General features: G+C 36.9%; 1 protein-coding gene across 4 annotated transcripts in view; it reads left to right on the top strand.

Annotated features, from left to right (window-relative positions):
* tefu (Serine/threonine-protein kinase tefu) overlaps positions 1 to 7,503 on the top strand; it is an 844,515-nt gene that overhangs the window by 664,064 nt on the left and 172,948 nt on the right. The window lies entirely within an intron of this gene.

The raw sequence follows: 7,503 nt of genomic DNA, 5'->3' as shown, positions 1-7,503 counted from the left end.
ACACACAGGTAGACATAAAGACAAACACACAAGTAGACAAAGACAGACACACAGGTAGACAGAAAGACACACAAGTAGACAAAAAGACAGACACACAGGTAGACAGAAAGACACAGGTAGACAGATAAACAGAGATACAGAGATACAGACAGACTCAGATATACAGGCAGACAGATACAGACAGGTTTATATAAGTGCAACAGTAAAAACAAATAGAGAGTTTGAGAGTAAGAGCCTTTCTTGCCACAATCTCCACTGCAAGATTCAGACTTCATCTTAGGGGCCATGGTGAAATTTACTGTCCAGTTAGTACAGTTAATACAGTATGATGCTGCTGATAGGGCAGGGTTACTCAAACTGATGCTGCCTGCATGACGCATTGCCACCGCGAGTATTGTCAAATATCGTACAGCGGTATGCATCAGCTGGCCCAGCCCAGCTGCCAGATGCACGGTTGTAAGTCGAGTGGACGTATGTCGAGCAAGTCGTAAGTCGGATGGTAGGTGTACTCATAAATTTTAGCGGCTTCAAATCAAGCAGGAGAATGCTGGTAGGCCCACATGTGAGAGAATGGGGCTGTGTGGTCAGTGTGCACCATATAAAAAAAATCCTGGAGCACGCAGTGCATAACGTGAAGGAAAAACTTCGACCGTTTTCTTAATTAAAATGCCGACTTTGTGGTCTATTTTTGTATAGTATTTATGGTGTTATTCTCGTTTTCTTGGTCTCATTTGATAGAATGAAAAACATACTATAGAAATGGAGATGATTTTGATTGATTTTTCTATAAAAAGAACCTGGAAATGGAGCTCAAAGTAGGGGAGATGTTTGATTTTTGCCAATGTTCAAAAGTAAACAAATGATGTCATTTTCCAATAAATGTCCAAGTAGCCACTCTAATATGCAGTTATGAATGGGTTGACATTATTTGTACAATTGTTACAATATTGCAGTAGTCTGCATAACAGTAAATCTTCTATTTTTTGTGTGAATAAAAATTCAAAATAGAAAGCAAGAGTAATATCAGAGGGGCCTGGAGACGTGACTGATGAACAAAGAAAATGTTATTTTAGAGCCAGGAATGTCTGCTTTGTTCATTCTGGACCTTATTTTGAAATTGTCATATTTTTTAATTTTTGTGAAATTGGCCAAATTGCAAATTTCTGACAACGTTATTGGGTAGTTGAAATCGGTAAATGGGCAGTTTCTTGTACTCAATCAATAGAAAAAATTGAGATTTAAAGAAATGGCTATGAGTTTGGTTGATTGGAACAACAGAATTAGCCGAAAATAGGGCTCAAACTGGGCGAAATCACCGATTTGTAAATATCGCTGAGGTCGCTAACTTCGCAAGAGTGTAATTCCATCAGTTTTCCGTCAAATTTTGTATTTTTGGTGTCATTACAATCGGGAAAAGATTCTCTATCATTTCATAAGAAAAAAAGATTTTTTTTTTTTTTTTTTGAAATTTTGCGACACCAGGAGACACCTCAGGATGGGGGTTGCGACAGTCAAGGGGTTAATAACTCTCCTCTCCTATTTTCAACTGTGAGATCCATTTGTTCCCTAGGCTTCCTCAACTTATTAATCTCACTCCAAAACTTTTTCTTATTTTCAACAAAATTTGTTGATAAACATCTCACACACTCTCTCATTTGCTCTCTTTTTACATTGCTTCACCACTCTCATAATCTCTCTTTTTCTTGCCATATACTCTTCCCTCCTTGTATCACTTCTACTTTGTAAAAATCTCTCATATGCTAACTTTTTTTCCCTTACTACTTTTTTACATCCTCATTCCACCAATCGCTGTTCTTCCCTCCCGCACCCACTTTCCTGTAACCACAAACTTCTGCTGAACACACTAACACTACATTCTTAAACCTACCCCATATATCTTTGACCCCATTGCCTATACTCTTACTAGCCCATCTTTCCTCCAATAGTTGTTTATATCTTACCTTAGCTGCCTCTTCTTTTAGTTTATACACCTTCACCTCTCTCTTACTTGCTGCTTCTATTTTCCTTCTATCCCATCTACCTTTTACTCACACCATAGCTACAACTAGAAAGTGATCTGATATATCTGTGGCCCCTCTATAAACATGTGCATCCTGAAGTCTGCTCAACGTTTTTTGTCTCCACATATACCTCAATGCACCTTTTTTCCTTCATCAGTTCTATGATTAACCTCATCCTTCATAAATCCATCCGCAGGCACATCAGCACCCAAATATCTGAAAACATTCATTTCTTCCATACTACTCCTCTCCAGTTTGATATCCAATTTTTCTTTATCTAAATCATTTGATACCCTCATCACCTTACTCTTATCTATGTTCACTTTCAACTTTCTACCTTTACACACACTCCCAAACTTGTCCACTAACCTTTGCAATTTTTCTTTAGAATCTCCCATAAGCACAGTATCATCAGCAAAAGGGAACTGTGTCAATTCCCATTTTGTATTTGATTTCCCATAATTTAATCCCACCCCTCTCCAGAACACCCTAGCATTTACTTCTTTTACAACCCCATCTATAAATATATTAAACAACCATGGTGACATTACACATCCCTGTCTAAGACCTACTTTTACTGGGAAGAGTAGTCTCCCTCTCTTCTACACACCCTAACCTGAGCCTCACTATCCTCATAAAAGCTCTTTACAACATTTAATAACTTACCACCTATTCCATATACTTGCAACATCTGCCACATTGCTCCCCTATCCACTCTATCATATGCCTTTTCTAAATCCATAAATGTAATGAAAACTTCCCTTCCTTTTTCTAAATACTGTTCACATATATGCTTCAATGTAAACACTTGATCTACACATCCCCTATTTATTTATTTATTTATTTATTTATTTATTTATTTAGTAATTTAAGCATACAAACAGAGGTACAAAAAATACAGGTAAGAGCAGCATGCCAAAGCCACTTATATGCATAGCATTATGGGCTGGCTTAAAATTAACTCAAGATTAACTAAGCAATGATGAAATCAGTGATAAAACATTATTGTAAACAGATAACTATAAAGCACAAATGAGTATTACAAAGACAGGTCATATGGTTGCTTGCATTGCTGTACATTCAGTCGAATGGAGTATTCTGTTAGGTAGTGTATTTAAAAAAATAATAAAGTTAGATTGGGTCCTAGGTTTAACATTTGTGTGATATAATTGTGAGTAACATATAGGATATACAATTTATAAGGTTCAGTTATTCAGTATTTATTTGGTTTTGAGTGAGTAAGTGATCTTTGAGAAGAGACTTGAATTTATAAACAGGTAGTGTTTCTTTTATATTTACAGGTAATGAATTCCAGATTTTAGGGCCTTTTATGTGCATTAAGTTTTTGCATAGCATGAGATGGACACTCTAAAACCTTCTTGCTCATCCACAATCCTACATTCTGTCTTACCTCAAATTGTTTCCATAATAATCCTACCGTACACTTTTCCTGGTATACTCAGTAAACTTACTCCTCTATAATTTTTACAATCTCTTTTGTCCCCCTTCCCTTTATATAAAGGAACTATACATGCTCTCTGCCAATCCCTAGGTACCTTCCTCTCTTTCATACATTTATTAAACAAAAATACCAACCACTCTAACACTATATTACCCCCTGCTTGTAATATTTCTGTCATGATCCCGTCAGTTCCAGCTGCTTTACCCCCTTTCATTCTACATAATGCCTCACACACCTCCCCCACACTCACATCCTGCTCTTCTTCACACCTAAAAGATGGTATACCTCCCTGGTCAATGCATGAAATTACTGCCTCCCATTGTTCGTCAACATTTAAAAGTTCCTCAAAATATTCCCGCCATCTACCCAATACCTCCATCTCCCCATCTACTAACTCCCCTACTCTGTTTTTAACTGTCAATTCCATTCGTTCCCTTGGCTTTCTTGACTTGTTTAACTCACTCTAAATTTTTTTCTTATTTTCATTAAAATTTCTTGACAGTGCCTCTCCCACTCTATCATCTGCTCTCCTTTTGCACTCTCTCACCACTCTCTTCACCTTTCTTTTACTCCCCACTTACTCTGCTCTTCTTATAACACTTATGCTTTGTAAAGACCTCTCATAAGCTACCTTTTTCTCTTTTATCACACCCTTTACTTCATCTTTCCACCAAACACTCTTCTTTCCTTCTGCACCCACCCTCCTATAACCACAAACTTCTGCCCCACATTCTAATACTGCATTTTTAAAACTATTCCAAGCCTCTTTGACCCCCCCACTACTCGTACTTGCACCAGCCCACCTTTCTGCCAATAGTTGCTTATATGTCACCTGAACTTTTTCCTCCCTTAGTTTATACACTTTCACCTCTCTCTTACTTGTTGTCATTTTCCTCTTTTCCCATCTACCTCTTACTCTAACTGTATATAAAACTAAATAATGATCCAATATATCAGTTGCCCCTCTATAAACATGTACATCCTGGAGCCTACCCATCAACCTTTTATCCACCAATACATAATCTAACAAACTACTTTCATTACGTGCTATATCATACCTTGTATATTTATTTATCCTCTTTTTCATAAAATATGTATTACTTATTACCAAACCTCTTTCTACACATAGCTCAATTAAAGGCTCCCCATTTTCATTTACCCCTGGCACCCCAAATTTACCTACTACTCCCTCCACAACATTTTTACCCACTTTAGCATTGAAATCCCCATCCACAAGTACTCTCACACTTGGTTCAAAACTCCCCATGCATTCACTCAACATTTCCCAAAATCTCTCTCCTCTACACTTCTCTCTTCTCCAGGTGCATATACGCTTACTATAACCCACTTTTCACATCCAACCTTCATTTTACTCCATATAATCCTTGAATTAATATATTTATACTCCCTCTTTTCCTGCCATAGCTTATCCTTCAACATTATTGCTACTCCTTCTTTAGCGCTAACTCTATTTGAAACCCCTGACCTAATCCCATTTATTTCTCTCCACTGAAACTCTCCCACCCCCTTCAGCTTTGTTTCACTTAAAGCCAGGACATCCAACTTCTTCATATTCATAACAACCACAATCATTTCTTTCTTATGATTTGCAGAACATCCATGCACTTTCAGACATCCTACTTTGTCAATTTTCTTCCTATGTTTTTAGTAATCATTACAGGAAAAGGGGTTACTAGCTCATTGTTCCCGGCATTTTAGTTGACTTTACAACACACATGGCTTACGGAGGAAAGATTCTTATTCCACTTCCCCATGGATATACAAGGAAAAGTAATAAGAATCAAGAACTATTAAGATAAAATCAAAGAAAACTCTGATGAGTGTGTATGAATAAACTTGCACATGTATGTGTAGTGTGACCTAAGTGTAAGTAGAAGTAGCAAGACGTACCTGTAATCATGCATATTTACGAGACAGACAAAAAACACCAGCAATCCTGCCATCATGTAAAATAATTACAGGCTTTCATTTTGCACTCACTTTGCAGGACGGTAGTACCTCCATGGATAGTTGCTGTCTACCAACCTACTACCTATAATATTATTGTTATTTTTTTTTTTTTTCAACAAACTGGCCGTATCCCATCGAGGCAGGGTGGCCCAAAAAGAGAAACGAAAGTTTCTCTTTTTAAATTTAGTAATTTATACAGGAGAAGGGGTTACTATCCCCTTGCTCCCGGCATTTTAGTTGCCTCTTACAACACGCATGGCTTACAGAGGAAAAATTCTGTTCCACTTCCCCATGGAGGTAAGAGGAAATAAAGAAGAACAAGAACTAGTTAGAAAATAGGAGAAAATCCAGAGGGGTGTGTATATATATGCTTGTACGTATATGTATGTGTAGTGTGACCTAAGTGTAAGTAGAAATAGCAAGACGTTCCTGAAACCTTGCATGTTTATGAGACAGAAAAATGGACACTAGCAATCCTATGATCATGTAAAACAATTACAGGCTTCCGTTTTACACTAATTTTGCAGGACGGTAGTTCCTTCCTTGGCGGTTGCTGTCTACCAACCTACTACCTATTACATTATTATTATTATTATTATTATTATTATTATTATTATTATTATTATTATGATTATTATTATTGTAGAAGCATCAATTCTTGTGTAGGCGGGTCTTAGCCAACCAGTAATCCAGTAGCTTGCTTCTTCAACAGTGTCTAAACCAATAGGACTGGAGGTCTGTGAGAGTGGTTTAGCAGTCAGTCAGCAACAAGGTTGAGCGTGTCTATGATAGTATCTCGTTCAATAACAGAATTTGTACTGTACTACAGATTGTTTACTCTTCAGTTTGAAGGTGTGTTTGCACTAATTCTGGATTATTATTCTTTCATAACTATGTGTATGTTATATTACACCATATTTTGCATTACCAAGTTATCATGGCCCCTAAAGTGCACAGTAAACAGTGAATTTCTCTGAAGATCAAGCCAGAAATTAGTACATTGATGTGTATGACTTTTTACAATTAACCATCTCTGCTATTATCAAGGAAATAGAAATAATAAAGAATATTAAAGTGGCTAACATATCTAAGTTAGTGAGATAAAGCAGAGAAATTATCATAGAGATGGAAAGACTGTTGCAAATGAGAGAAGTCGAAGGTAGATACAGCACCTGCAACTTATATCTGAGAGTGCACGTCCAGAGCGCAGCAAAAGTGCCCTTCCGGGGTCTTGAAGTGAATAACCATAAAACCATGTATTTTGGTTTTTGAGTAACAGTAGTTAGAGATATGATACATCTTCTGGCATAGATTAATATGGTAACTAATGAGACCAGTGTACAGTCGACCCCCGCATAACGATCAGCTCCCAACTCGACCAATTATGTAAGTGTATTTTTGTAAGTGCTTTTGTAGGTATATTTTTGGGGGTCTGAAATGGACTAATCTAATTCACAATATCTCTTATGGGAACAAATTCGGTCTATAACGGCATCCAAACAGTCTGGATTGAAATAATATCGTTATCCGGGGGTCCACTGTACTTCACTTCTTGTCATACACTGAGAACTTTCCTGCATTCTAAAGTGCCAGTTTTTCTGAAACTCTGGGAAGATTGTGAAGTCCAGAGGATCAATCTGGTTATTGATTCACACATCATCATCCAAATTCCTGTGATTTCACTACATTCAAATTAGTTTGTATATTGACTCATTTTGTATCTGTATAAAAAGAGTCAAGGAAGCATCTTAACCCCTTCAGGGTTCAAGGCCAAAATCTCAAGTGGTGCTCCAGTGTCCAAGAAATTTTGAAAAAAAAAAATTATTTTTTCTTACATAATTAAAGAGTATATTTTTGTGAAGGTAATAAGACAAAAAACAAAAATTTCTGATCAGTACTTACCGAGATACAGCAGCGGGAAGTTGACCCAAAATGACCGGGTGGCGGCAACATCAGTGACTTCCACAAAATCCCATTTTTTTATTTTACGTTTTTTATACTTTTTTCTTTTCTATTTTTTGTCTTTTTCTAATAACATTTGTGGCCTGT

The sequence above is a fragment of the Cherax quadricarinatus genome, chromosome 9 (genome assembly GCF_038502225.1).
Source record: "Cherax quadricarinatus isolate ZL_2023a chromosome 9, ASM3850222v1, whole genome shotgun sequence".
Taxonomy (NCBI): Eukaryota; Metazoa; Arthropoda; class Malacostraca; order Decapoda; family Parastacidae; genus Cherax; species Cherax quadricarinatus.
This window is presented reverse-complemented; position numbering and strand designations above follow the sequence as displayed.